This window comes from Macaca thibetana, chromosome 1 (genome assembly GCF_024542745.1).
Source record: "Macaca thibetana thibetana isolate TM-01 chromosome 1, ASM2454274v1, whole genome shotgun sequence".
Taxonomy (NCBI): Eukaryota; Metazoa; Chordata; class Mammalia; order Primates; family Cercopithecidae; genus Macaca; species Macaca thibetana.
The window spans coordinates 104,644,062-104,658,795 of NC_065578.1; the positions used below are offsets into that span (position 1 = coordinate 104,644,062).

Below are 14,734 nucleotides of genomic sequence, written 5' to 3' on the forward strand. Positions count from 1 at the left end.
TTATTCCAGAAAGGAGAAAATACAATAGCTAGATAACAGCATGCCAATTAAAATATAAAATTTGTGCCTACAGTTAGACGCTCATGTCATGCGATTATTTTGATTCAAAAGTATTGAGGGAAGCCTTGTCTCTTTCTGTGCCACTTATCTATTTATTGCCTCTCAGTTCCAAATTCATCTTTCATTCACTGCTATGCAAAAATGTGATCTGGGTCCTTTAACTATGTTTTCTTTACCAGCTGGCATGATGGTAACTGTTGTCAGTGGAGGTTACCTTAGTAACCTCTGCCTTTTTCTGGAACCCTAAGGATTTACAGTAAGTTCTAGAGGGTGGATTTTCAGAAGTCCAGTCAGTGAGCACCCCAACAACTTATTGCCGTTCTGTGAGCCACTACTTTGCCCTCTCCAACAGTTTCTGGATCTTGACTGTGTACTATATTCTTTGGAGTTTTTGTTTTTTGTTTTTTGTTTTTAAATCATTAGCCAACATCACATTACTCCAATTCCTTGCTATAGTTAATAACTTTTCTTATTGACCTTTTCCTGTTTGAATTACTATGTGGTTTTCCTTTCTGTTGACTACACTGTGACTGATACACCAACCAAAGCCATCTATTTCTGGAGGATTATTAAGACTCCTTGTGCTTTACATTTCCTGATATAGTGGCAGTCCATGTCCTATATCTTTTAAACTAGAACACATTTAGCCATGGATCAATACGCTGGAGATTAACTGCTCCTTTAATGTTCAAAAGTACTTAACTGGGTCTTTTCAAAATTGTTCTAAGGCATTTCTCTTTCTGGTATATTTTCGTAAGACAGTTTTTAGTATTAGATCATTTAGAGCCTGTTGCAAGAATGTAAAGAAAGGAAGTTTTACCTATTATTAAAACTGGATATATTGCATAAATCATACAAATAATTTTTGATGTATTGATGAGATAAGCTAGAGTTCAAAATCAGGAGTGCCATATTCAACCTCATGGAGGCAAACTTGCTAGTGAAAGGCATGAGACCTACAAGGTATGGGTATCGTGAACAGGAGGGTCAGAGGTGACTCTGTTGATCAAGGAAGTTCAAGAATGCCAAATACATTTGCTAATGTAGTTTTAAAATGTCATTGATACTCTTTGCTTTTACTGAGTACTAAGGATGAGAGAAGCAGTAAAATTTCTTAGTAAGTGGTAAGACTTTTCAAATTCATCTGTTAGGAATCCAAGTAAAGTGAAAGTCTCTATCATTGGAGAGACAAGTTGGAATTCCCCAGCCGGGGACACAAAATCAAATGGAAAATTATGCTACCATCATTTATAGTTCTTTGGGAGTGGAAAGCTTTAATTCACCAAAAATAAGTCAGGAAAAAATGCAAACATTTAGAGAAAACCTGTAGCAGGTGAGTGGTTTCTTGAAATCTATTTGAAGATTTTTTTTTTTTTTGAAATATTGGACAATGAGGCTTGGATTATTGCCGTGTTCCATTTTGACACTTTTTCCAGAATGATGCTTGTGATAAATGAGGAGTGCACTAGAAAAAGGCAGTAAGATTAGCAAAATCTCTTCACCAATATTGATGAGGCATAATGGCAAATATTTTGAAAGTTTCTACCTGAAGTCTCTGTCACCTTAAGCAACTCTTATGAATGTACTAGAAATAATCTTCAAGCAAATTTTTTTCCAGTAAATTTTGCAAATTCCAGAGCTGATCAGTGACATTCTATAACAGTATCTTTTTGCAAATCCAATGAATTGACTCTTTGGAGTATTACAGAGGTCATGATCTTAGGGAGGGATCCTTTTTTGACATAATATTCAGCTAACACATTTTAAGAGCTTCCGTGTTATTTTTTCCATATGTAATTCTATCGTTAGGGAATCCTTAAAAGCTTTATTTTAATTGTAGACTATTTTGATGGGTAAAAAAATTTACTGGTTCCACAATGTATTGTATTCTGCAGTCATATTCCAAAATATAACTGACAGCAAGTATAGATTAAATCTTATACATTTCAAAAATTAAGCAATATCTGGTAATTGCAATATGTTCTGATATCTGAGCTGATTTTACTTTTAGTAAAATATCTCACTTTATTGTTACATTGAGAGGTCTTATTCTGCCTACTATTTACTTGTTTCAGCCTTAAGTTATAATCTACCAACAAACAAGGAATGTTTAAATTTTTAAACAGAGAGTTCCAATAAATTGTTTAAAACCATGCTTAGTTCACAACAGAAAGGATAAAAAGTCATGGATTTCCCCTTCTTTAAGTAATAAAAGAACAACAGGATATAATTCATAGCAATGAATAGAAATGTTTCAGAGGCAAACATTATGAAATTTCATAAGAGGTGAGCCTACTTGCTAATAAACGTTTCCTATTTTCAATAATTAACAATAATTGAAAGCATGAAATACCATCAAATATAAGGCACATTTTAAATTCAAAGTTGAAAAATCTCATTGTTTATTTGATGCCGCTATTGCTCATAGAAAATATGGGTAGACACCTGCCACTGGGTTTCTGGAATACCTTTAATAAGAAATTGGTCTGAGATCATTCAAATGAGATTGAGTCTAACCTCCAAGGTCTTGCCCAGAGCACTCATATACAAATATGTATTATGGGTTTACAATAACAAAGAAGATGCAGAGTAGAAATAAAAACTTTAATTAAATCACGCAGTTCTTGTTTCTGTTTAGAGTCACAGGGAAATTTCAGTTAGGAGGTTTCATAAAAATTGGGATTCCATTGCCTAGAATACAAACTGATACTCTTAATAACTTTTTGTTTTTATATTGCTTTATTGAACAATAAGTGATTTACAGTAAACTTCACTTCTGTAAAGTGTACAATTTATTGAGTTTTGAATGTGTATATAGTCATGAAACAATTTTTTAATTAAGATAATAAAGATATCCATCACCTACAATCCTTTCCTCAAATCCCTGTATAAATTAAATCCTTATTTTCCCTGTCCCCTTCCATACTCTCCACCAAGGTTGGAGACAACTAATAATATTCTTTTTTGTCAATATTTATCAATAATAAATGTACAGACTTTTATATAGAGAATCATATAGTAGATACTCCATTTTGTTTTCTTTGTTTTTCTATAACTTAGCATAATAATTTTGAGATTCATCCTTGAAGTTATATCTGTTGATAGCTTGTTTTCTTTTACAGCTGAGTGGTATTCTGTTTAATCCATTAACTCTGAAAGGTACAATCTGTTAATCCATTACCATGACAGAGATATGGAAAATTAGTTCTTTACTTAAAAGTTCCTGAATTTGCAATTTCTAACACTACCAGAGAGGGGAAAAAAAACAAAGCTGCAACTTGCAGTTTTTCTCAGCCAATGGAACCTACTGGAGATATGTAAGGAAAATGGTCATCTTTTAGAGGCTGACTTATGATTTCTATGAATTATTTTTTTACCTGCCACATTGTACAGTTTAAGATTTCTCATTATTTCAAATATTGCCATTTCAGCTAGTTGGATTCTGCATGAAAATTTTCAATTTGGATCTGATTTATATGGAGGCCTTTCAATATGAATGCCTTCTTGGAAATTATCCTGTTTCAACTGTCTTAAAGATGGTCAATGAGAAATGTGAGCGTATTCAATTATGTGAGTACATTAAGTAGTAGATTTAGTGTGAGTCATAAAGGAGCTGGATTTTTCATAGTCATAGACTTTTTGTTTCCTTTCAGATTACTAATATTAATTAAAATCAATACTTGAAAAGGAATCAAAACTTGCAAAAATAATCTAGTTTAATCTTATTAGGTAAAGATTTCATTTATCAAGACAACTGTATAAACTCAGTAGAAACACTTCAATTTATAAATATTTTCCAATCAATTGAAATATTAAGTCTTAGATGGGGACTTTCTTTTTTTAAAAAAATAAATTTTATTGTGTATATTTGAGGTTTTCAACGTGATGTTTTGGAATATACAGAGATAATAAAATGATTATTGTATTGAAAAAATTAACATCTCTCATCATATAATTAATTTTTCATAACAAGAACAGTAAAATCTACTTATTTAACAAAAATCTCAAATACAAGTTTCATTAAATATAGTCCTCATGTTGTATATTAGATCTCTGGACTTGTTCATCCTATATATCTGTTACTTGATGTTTTCTGATATACATCTCCATTTCTTCCTTCCAGGTCCTGCCCTTTCCCCTGACAACCACGGTTTCATTCTCTGTTTCTTTATATATGAACATGAAAAATAAATTCTACATATAAATGAGATCATGATTTTTGTTTTTTGTTTTTTTCTGTGCCTGATTTATTAACACTTAGGTTGTTTCTATATCGTTGCTATTGTGAATAATGATTAATGAATATTTTGAATAGACTGTAATCTACTGGAAGTATTTACAGTTTTTGATAAATCATGTCCAAATGACCTATTTCTTTTCACAAAATTATAGCTTTTCTGGAAGCTTTGTCTCTTCAAGATAAAAGAATAGCAATATTGATTGAGTCAGTCTTATTACCAATATTCTTCCTGAATATAGATGCAAAAATTCCTATAGAAACAGACAAGCTTCACTTCTGTTTTCCACTATGTCGTTTAAAGAATTTGGAAGTTGTCACTTCTGTCTACCTGAGGAGAAAAAGGTGAACAAACTAAAAATCAAAATTTTTTCTTAGATCCATTAGAGAATTCACGTATGAGGCAAACCATTCCCTTGAAAACTAGTGTCAGCCAGATGCAGAAAATCACAGCTTATCAGGAGCAGAAACAGCAGAAACCAGAAAAAAGTAGGAACACTTAATCCACTAATTGCTGTAAGTGGACAAGCTTTAGTTAAAAACTGCTGAAAGCCCTGTCTCAGAAGAGGTGAGGAGGAAATACTTTTGTGAGTCTTATCCCCAAGAGCTTCACCAGGTACCCACAATGAAGAATGGAGGAAAATATGCTCTACCTTTGGGTAGTAGGAGTTATTTCCACCTTGGAAACAATAAGTACTCTCAGAATGTTTGTTATCCTTACCAAATGCTTTCTGTTAACAAAAATTACTTTATGAGAGTCTTATCGGGCCTAGAAGGAGGATCATTAGACAACTGGAGCCTCTTATAGCATTCCCATCTCACATAATCAAGACCACGGCTCAGGGATTCTGGCACACTTACACAGAAAGAAGAGAGGGAGAGAGAGAGAGAGTGATTTAATCTTAAGATGAATACTTCTTCTCCCTAATACCTAATAGCATATCAACAGCATTCCTGTATAAGAGTAGATTATAACTGAGAGAACTACAAGACACATAATTTACGTAATGAGTTTCTAGGGAAGCCCAAAGACAATAGAGGGAACAAAAACAAGTGAGCCGAAGGAAATAAAAACTATTGATACCTACAGCTACATACGACTACAGCAAAGATTAAATGAAGCCTGCCTTTTAGCCCGATCAAGGCCTGTTTGTCTCTATTTCTACCACATGATACACGGTGTCTGGCTTTCAAAAAATTGCAAGAGGCCGAGCACAGTGGCTCATGCCTGTAACCCTAGCACTTTGGGAGGCTGAGGCGGACGGATCATGAAGTCAGGAGGTTGAGACCAGCCAGGGCAACATAGTGAAACACCATCTCTACTAAACACACAATAAATTTGCTGGGCTTCGTGGCAGGTGCCTGTAATCCCAGCTACTTGGGAGGCTGAGGTATGAGAATCACTTTAACCCAGGAGGCGGAGGTTGCAGTGAGCCGAGATCACGCCACTGCACTCCAGCCTGGGCGACAGTGGGAGACCCCATCTGAAAAAACAAACAAACAAACAAACAAAAAATTGCAAAACATGCTAAAAGGCAAACACATAATCTGAAGAGACAAAGCAAACATCAAAACCAGACTCTTATGTGATACAGATTTTAGAATTATAAAACAGTCAATTGAAAATAATTATTACTAATACATTAAGGATTCTGCTGTAAAAAAATGAAGAAGATGCAAAAGCAAATGGGTAATATAAGCAAGACGATAATGAGATAGAAACCCTAGAAGTAAGCAAAAGCAAGTACCATACATTCTGAAACAAAACAAAACAAGCCAGTGTAACAGAAACGAAGAGGTCCTTTTAGGTACTCTATCAGTGTACTAGGTACAGCTTAGGAAAAATTCAGTGATTTTGAAAGTATGTCAATAGAGACCTCGACTGGACGTGGTGGCTCACACCTGTAATCCCAGCACTTTGGGAGGCCTAGGTGGGTGGATCACTTGTGACCAGAAGTTCAAGACCAACCTGGCCAACATGGTGAAACCCCGCCTCTACTAAAAATACAAAAATTAGCTGGGAGTGGTGGCACGTGCCTGTAATCCCAGCTACTTGGAAGGCTGAGGCAGGAGAATCACTTGAACACAGGAGGTGAAGGTTTCAATAAGCCAAGATCGCACCACTGCACTCCAGCCTGGGCGACAGAGCAAGACTCTGTATCGGAAAAAAAAAAAATTATGTGTCTAAATTATGTGTCACAGGAATACCAAAGGAAGAAGCAAGAGAGACAGAGAGAGAGAAAAAAAAAAAAGCAGAAGTATTTGAATAATAATGGCTGAAATTGTCCAGAATTCTAAGAAACACCAAACCACAAATCCAGAAATCTCAGGGGAAGCCAAACTGTACAAATATAACAAGTTTACACCTAGGCATACAATATTCAAATGGCAGAAACCCAGGCAGAGAGGGAGTGGAGACTTACCTATAGGGAAACAAAAATAAGAATTACGTCATGCTAACCATCCCAACCATGCTAACATCCCAAACCGTGCTCACTAGAAGAGAATGGAGTATTTTAAATGTTAAAAGGAAAACACACATACACACACACCAACGCGCACACACACTTTCACACACACCAGTCTAGAATCCTGTGCTCAAAAAAAAATATTCTTTAAAAGTGAATGAGAAATAGAGCCTCTCAGGCAAACAAAAACTGAGGGAATCTCTCACCTGTTCATCTGACTGCAGTATACATGATCAATCAATCAATCAATCAATCAATCAATAAAATTCACCTAAAAAGTTTTCCAAAGTAGTCACTGTAATTCTAAAGCATTTTTTTTGGTGCAATTACGCCACTTAGAATGTTAAGTCAATGAAATGCAATTATGGTGTAATTAGTCTAAGCTGGAGAAGCCCCAGAGACACGTTTAAAATGAGACAAAACCAAGAAGGTGTGACAAAGGTAATAGCCAATAAATTTTTTCTCCAACTTTTAGCATCCTCATTTCCAGTCCAGCTTTTACATGAAGTCCCACTGTCAGCTTCTCATTTTAGAACAATTTACCATTACCACAAACATCAAAGTTTTAGTTGCTGAATTTGCCCCTCTTGCTGGCCTCTTAGTTCTGTCACTGCTAATACCCATAGCTAAGGTCACCCATGTTGTTAAATGTGTCCACACCATAGAGGTGCTCATGTGACCAGAGTCTACCAGGTGGTGATTCAGGCTCTCATTCAATCCTGCAAAGAAAGGAGTAGATCCTTGCCCTTACATAGCAGGGTCTTAAGATTTATTTCCTTATACATATGTTATTGTATGTTGTTGTAAAGATCCACACAATGGTTGCTGCTGAACATAGTGTCAGTCACACACGAAGAATAGCTTTTGCAAACAGTCAGAAATCCTAATATTAAGTATAACATTCTTGTTTGGATGAACTCTCACTTCTAAGGTACTGTTCTAAAATTAGCTTAATATAGCTACTCCCTGTGACTGTGCATTTGACAGCCAACTTTCCAAATATTTCAATAAGTAAAAGTAAAATCAATTAAAATCATACACCTAGAGACTTGGCATATCAATGTCATTACAATTGCATCAAGAAATTTTATACAGGAAAAATTATCATTTAGAATTAAATCTGTTATTCATGTCAAATGGGATGGCACTTTCAGTCACTCACAGTACAATCCCGTATTAATTTCTGTATAAATGACAGGTACTAACCTTTTTGATAAGATGAAGGTGAAAATTTCTTGTTGCACACAAAGAGAGTACGGCACATTTTTGGGAGCCAGATACATAAACTATCCATCATAATGCTATCTAATAAGAACAGTTTCTATAGCACAGTAAAAATTAAATAGGACTATCAGGTAAAAATAAATGAATCTTTTATTTTGGAGAGAGTTGGGAAGGATGAAGTGAAATATAGTGTGGTTACTATTTCACAGGGTAAGTAATTTTTACTAAAGTGTAACTTGAATGCTAGGTAAAATATGCAAAAACTAGTAGAATTCTCTTTTGAAATATGCCAGAAGAAGAAAGCACAGAGAATGTTCAGGCACCAGTATGATTTAGTTGGTGAGCAGGATATTTGTGATGCACCACCGTTTAAGCAGGAAAGGAAGATATAGTTCCCCCAAAATCCAGCATCCTAAAAAAAATTGACTCAGTTTCTGTATGGCATTATCATTCAGACTTAATGGTCCTAAAATTTACCACTCTGTTTTAGATATGAACTTTCTTCTGGAACATAGAGTTTCCTGGCTTCTTTAATTAAAAAAAAAATATTTTTATTGGTTTAAAACAGAGAACTCCACTCATATCTTAATATTTTATCTAAACCTTTGTGTTATTTAATTGTAAGAGTTATTTAATTATGAAGAGTTAAAAAAAATCAACACTCAGTTTAAGACATTAAACATAGCTGGAAGAACCCTGTTACCTCCTTGCTCAAACTCTCCAATCTAAAAGTGATAACTAACCTGAATTTGGCATTTATTATTATCGTGTTAAGAGGCTGAATTGTGTTCCCTCAAAATTTACACATTTGAGTTGTAACCCTCGGCTCCTCTCAATGTGAACTTATCTTTATTTGGAGAAAAGGTCTTCACAGAGGTAAGCAAGTTAAAGTCATTAGGGTGACCATCCAATATGAATGATGTCTTTTATACAAAGAAAAAATGTGGACACAGAGGGTTTCATAGAGGGGAGACTGTGTCCAGGGACACGGGGAGAAGACAGCACTCTAAAAACCAAGAAGAAAGCGACCTGGAACACATTCTTCCCCCACAGTCCTCAGAAGAAAGAAACCTTGCTGACACCCTAATCTTGAACTTCTATCCTATAGAATTGTGGGAAAAAAAAAAAAAGAAACATAAATACATTTATGTTGCTTAAGCCACCCCGTCTGTGGTACTTTGTTATGGCAGCCCTAGCAGACTAATACATCTTATATGTCTATTTTGTTATGCATGCTATTATCAATAAACAATACATTATACTGCTTTGCATATTTTAAACTCTATTAAAAGGGTATCATAATGCCACTTGATGTTCTGTTCTTATTTAATACTGCAATTGAGGAAAATACCTTCATATATTATTTTAGTTAATATATTTTCGATGTTGTGCAGAGTTTTAGTTCACTTTCACTGCATTTTCTCATCTCCACCACCTCTCCCTTTTGTGTGGAGAGATCGTGGGCATAACTTTGAGAGTTAGTGGTAGTTCAATTACTTCAGCATCAAGCAATTTGAGCTCATGGGAGTTTACAGGAGCTCCACATACCCTACACTGGAAAAAGTTAATATTGTATGTAATTCTTCCTACTGGAGAGAGGGGTAGCCACTCTTTCTACAGGAATTGTACGTAGATATTTCTTAGTGGGGGCCATAGTTCCTAGACACAGGTAGCCAATTGACAGTTAGACTTGAAATAATCCACTAGGGATGTGCAGCTAATAATCCTGCTTTTACCTACACATGCTTATAAACAGATGGATATTGTGGTTTAGATACTTATTAGAATCATTAATATTATTTAAAGTGTAAGAGGATCATTATGTTGTTGACTGTCCCTAATGAAGTGTTACTGTAATACAATGTAAGCGTTCATTGCTTACTTCTTTTCTTTTTTCTTTTTTTTTTTTTTTTTTTTTTTTTTGAGACGGAGTCTCTCTCTGTCACCCAGGCTGGGCTGGAGTGCAGTGGCACGATCTGGGCTCACTGCAAGCTCCGCCTCCTGGATTCACACCATTTTCCTGCCTCAGCCTCCTGAGTAGCTGGGACTACAGGCACCCGCCACCGCGCCCAGCTAATTTTTTTATATTTTTAGTAGAGACAGAGTTTCATCATGTTAGCCAGGATGGTCTCAATCTCCTGACCTCGTGATCCACCTGTCTCGGCCTCCCAAAGTGCTGGGATTACAGACGTGAGCCACCGCACCCAGCTCATTGTTTACTTCCAAATCTGTTATAATATCAGGAAAATTCTAATATTATTTTAATTTTTTTCTTCACTCATTCCCAATGCATGTCGAACATTGTCTTTCTTGCATTACTAACTTTTATTTCATTACTCTTCTCACGAGTGTCTTCAGTGACCCATATTATTACGTTCGCGCTTTTTTTTGGTTGTTTTTGAGATGGAGTCTTACCATGTCCCAGGCTGGAGTGCAATGATGTGATACCAGCTCACTATAACCTCCGCCTCTCGGGTTCTAGCTATTCTCCTGCCTCAGCCTCCCTGTTGCAGGATTCAGGAGGATGAGATAGAGACCTTGCGTTAAAACACGAGAATCTTTTATTGAGTACACTCAGGCCCAGCTGATTCAGTGTCCAAAAGACTGGTCCCGGAACAAAGACAGCACTTAACTTTTATACACACTTCACAGAAAGGGGTGAGCTGGCTTGAAGCAAGCTTACAGTGGCGTGAAAGCAGGGATATAGACAGGACAAAGACAGTTAATCAAATTGTAACAGGTTCATAACTCAGGATTGCACATAACCCTTGCTATGCAACCTGGATGTCTGTTATCTAGGTTTGTCTAGGCATGGACTTATCCTATAATCTTCACTATGGTGGCCAGGTGGTCATTAACTCAGGCCTGCTCAGGGGGTCATGACCTTCACTCTACTGCTTAGATAAAACACAATACTTGAAGTCAACAGTTACAGAGAACAGGAATCTATAATTCATTCGATGAAACAAAGGAAAATTTGTTTTTCTTCTCCCTATGTTGAGGGAGTGCTGGGATAGTCTCCAGAGCGCATTGGATAATATTATCAAGACTTTTCCTGGGTCTGGGCTGTGCCTGTTGCTGCCTCTGGGACAAGTTAGCATAATACAGGAAAACTTATTTCTCTTTCTTTTTAATTTTATTTTTCTTTAATTTCCCACCTCGTTCCAAGTAGCTGAGATTACAGAAATGTGCCACCATGCCCGGCTAATTTTTGTATTTTTAGTAGAGGCAGAGATTCACATGTTGGCCAGGCTGGCCTCAAACTCCTGACCTCGTGATCCACCCTCCTCGGCCTCCCAAAGTGCTGGGATTTCAGGTGTGAGCCACCATGCCCTGCCTGCTCATTTTTTTTCTTAACCTTATTTCTCTATTTTCTTATTTAATTCTATGTGTTTTCTGATTTCAACTGCCTTGCATTTCACCACTTTCTATTTGTTTTCACATCCTTTATCTTTTTTCGTGCTCTTATTATTGGTCTTTGTGCTTATTTTCACAGTGGTTAATATCCAATGCTTGTTTTGTTCATGTTGTAATATTGTCACAGTTTTATCCATTTCTTCTGAGTGCTCTTCAGCTGTTGTTTACTTTGCATGTTGGTTTTGCACTTTAAAATAGTATCTTTATATAGATTCTATTTTTTTTCTTTTTAAATTATTTATCCTTGAAGCAGGAAAGGTTTACTCAGATTGTGTAATCACAGCCTACTTCAGTCAGAGTAAAGTAAAAATTGGATTTTAGAAAGCCTAGTATTTTCCTTTTGTCCTATAGTTTTGTTTCTGAATGTGTTTATACTTTATTTCTCCCCCACATAACTGAGAAAGGAGCTAAGCATTGAACTCAGTGAAAAGTCCCTCTTCCTTTTCTCTGTCCCTTTTTCCAATCTTGTTTCCTTCCTTCCTTCCCTCTCTCTTCTTCATCTCCCATCCCCACCCCAAATTCAATGCATGAAAACTGTCTGCTTCCCCAAAATATGGATTGCCTCTGAATATTCTGATTTGGTCTACCCCAGTGCTTCTCTAATTTAATGGGAATACACATCACTCAATGGTCTGCAGCAATGTAGATCTGGAATCAGTAAGTATAGCTCAGAGCTTGTGACTCTGAATTTCTAACAATTTCCGTAGTGATGCTGATGCTTTACTACTCACTCTTTATTTTATTTATTTACTTATTTTTATATTTACAAATAATAGCTATGTATATTTATGGGATATAAACTGATGTTTTAATCTATATAAACACGTAGAAAATTAAATCAAGCTAATTTACATATCCAGCACCTCACTAACGTTTTTTGTGGTAAGAGGGTTAAAGGTCTACTCTTTCAGCACTTTTGAAACTGTATCCTTAGATCAACATCTCCCTTTTCCCACCATGCCTCCTCCCCTAGCCTCTTTCCACTCTGATTCTATGAGACTGACTCTTGTGGATTCCACATATAAGTGACATTATACAGTATTTGTGTTTCTGTCCCTGGCTTGTTTCACTTAGCACAATGTCCTCCAGGTCCATCCATGTTGTTTCCCAGGACAGAATTTCTTTCTTTTTTAAGGCCCTATACTATTTCATTGTGAAAATATATCACATTTCCTTTATTCATTCATCTGTTCATGGGCACTTAGGTTGTTTCCATTTCTTGGCTGTCATGAATAATGCTGAAATAAACATGGATGTTCAGCTATCCCTTCAACATATCAATTTCAATTCCTTCGAACCTATACCCAGTAGTGGGATTGCTGGATAATATCATAATTTTATTTTTAGCTTTTTGATGATATCCATATTATTTTCCAAAATGGACATGCCAATTTACATTTCCACCAACAGTGTTGAGAGGTGACAACATGCCAGCAGCCCTCACTCTCTGTGCCTCCTCAGCCTCGGCGTCCACTCTGGCAGCGCTTGAGGGGCCCTTCAGCCTGCCACAGCACTGTGGTAACCCCTCTCTGGGCTGGCCAAGGCCCAAGCCGGCTCCCTCTGCTTGTGGGGAGGTGTGGAGGGAGAGGCGCGGGTGGGAACCGGGGCTGCGCGGGGCACTTGAGGGGCAGCGCAAGTTCCAGGTGGGCGTGGGCTCTGTGGGCCCCACTTTCGGAGCAGTCGGCCGGCGCCGCTGGCCCCTGGCAGTGAGGAGCTTAGCACCCAAGCTAGCAGCTGCAGAGGGTGCACCGGGTCCCTCAGCAGTGCTGGCCCGCTGGCGCTGCGCTTGAATTCTCGTGGGGCCTTGGCTGCCTCCCCTAGGGGCAGGGCTCTGGGGACCTGCAGCCCTCCATGCCCGAACCTCTCCCGCCGCCATGGGTTCCTGCACGCCCGGAGCCTCCCCGAGGAGCACCAGCACCTGGTCCCATCCACCGCCCAAGGGCTGAGGAGTGCAGGCGCCTAGCGCAGGACTGTCCTCAGCTCTGCCTGCAGCCTCAGTGCAGGATCCACTCGGTGAAGCCAGCTGGGCTCCTGGGTCTAGTGGGGACTTGGAGAACCTTTATGTCTAGCTAAGGGATTGTAAATACACGGATCAGCACCCTGTGTCTAGCTCAGGGTTTGTAAATACACCAATCAGTACTCTGTGTCTAGCTCAAGGTTTGTAAATATACCAATTAGAACTCTGTATCTAGCTAACTTAGTGGGCACTTGGAGAACTTTTCTGTCTAGTACTCTGTGTCTAGCTAAAGGATTGTAAACACACCAATCAGCACTCTGTGTCTAGCTCAAGGTTTGTAAACGCACCAATCAGTACTCTGTGTCTAGCTCAAGGTTTGTAAATATACCAATCAGTACTCTGTATCTAACTAATCTAGTGGGGACTTGGAGAACTTCTCTGTCTAGCACTCTGTGGCTAGCTAAAGGATTGTAAATGCACCAATCAGCACTCTGTGTCTAGCTCAGGGATTGTAAACACACCAATCAGCATTCTGTCAAAATGGGCCCATCAGAAGGATGTGGGGGGGTGGGGGAATCAGACAAGGTAATAAAAGCAGGCTGCCCAAGCCAGCGGTGGTGGCCCTCTTGGGTCCCCTTCCACAGTGTGGAAGCTTCCTTCTTTCACTTTTTGCAATAAATCTTGCTGCTGCTCACTCTTGGGGTACACGCCACCTTTTTGAGCTGTATATGAGCTGTAACACTCACCGTGAAGGTCTGTAGCTTCACTCCTGAGGTCAGCGACACCAGGAACCCACCGGGAGGAATGAACAACTCCAGACATGCTGCCTTAAGAGCTGTAACACTCACCACGAAGGTCTGCAGCGTCATTCCTGAAACCAGCGAGACCACGAACCCACCAGAAGGAAGAAACTCCAAACACCTCCGAACATCAAAAGGAGCAAACTCCAGACCCACCATCTTTAAGAACTATAACACTCACCGTGAGGGTCCCCAGCTTCATTCTTGACGTCAGTGAGACGAAGAACCCACCAATTCTGGACACAGTGTGAACATGTTCCCTTAATCCACATCCTCACCAACACGTTATCATTTGTCCTTTTAGTAGCCATTCTGACAAGTCTGAGGTGATGCCTCATTGTGGTTTTAATTTGCATTTCCCTGCTAATTAGAGATGTTGAGCATTTATTTCATATAATAAAAACAAAAATAGACAAATAGGATTGTATTTAACCAAAAGTTTTCCGCACAGTAAAGGAAACAACAGAGGGAAGAGAAAACCCACAGACTGGGAGAAAATATTTGCAAAGCAGATATCTGATAAAGGACTAATATCCAAACATATAAGGAACTCAAGTAACTCAATAGCAAT

General features: G+C 38.0%; 1 long non-coding RNA gene across 1 annotated transcript; it reads left to right on the forward strand.

Moving 5' to 3' along the window:
• The first annotated feature begins 332 nt into the window (after positions 1-332).
• On the forward strand, positions 333-3,626 carry LOC126943883 (uncharacterized). Its single transcript, XR_007721882.1, has 3 exons — positions 333-383; positions 1,212-1,393; positions 3,492-3,626. It is a non-coding gene; the product is annotated as an uncharacterized LOC126943883 (long non-coding RNA).
• Positions 3,627-14,734: the final 11,108 nt, after the last annotated feature.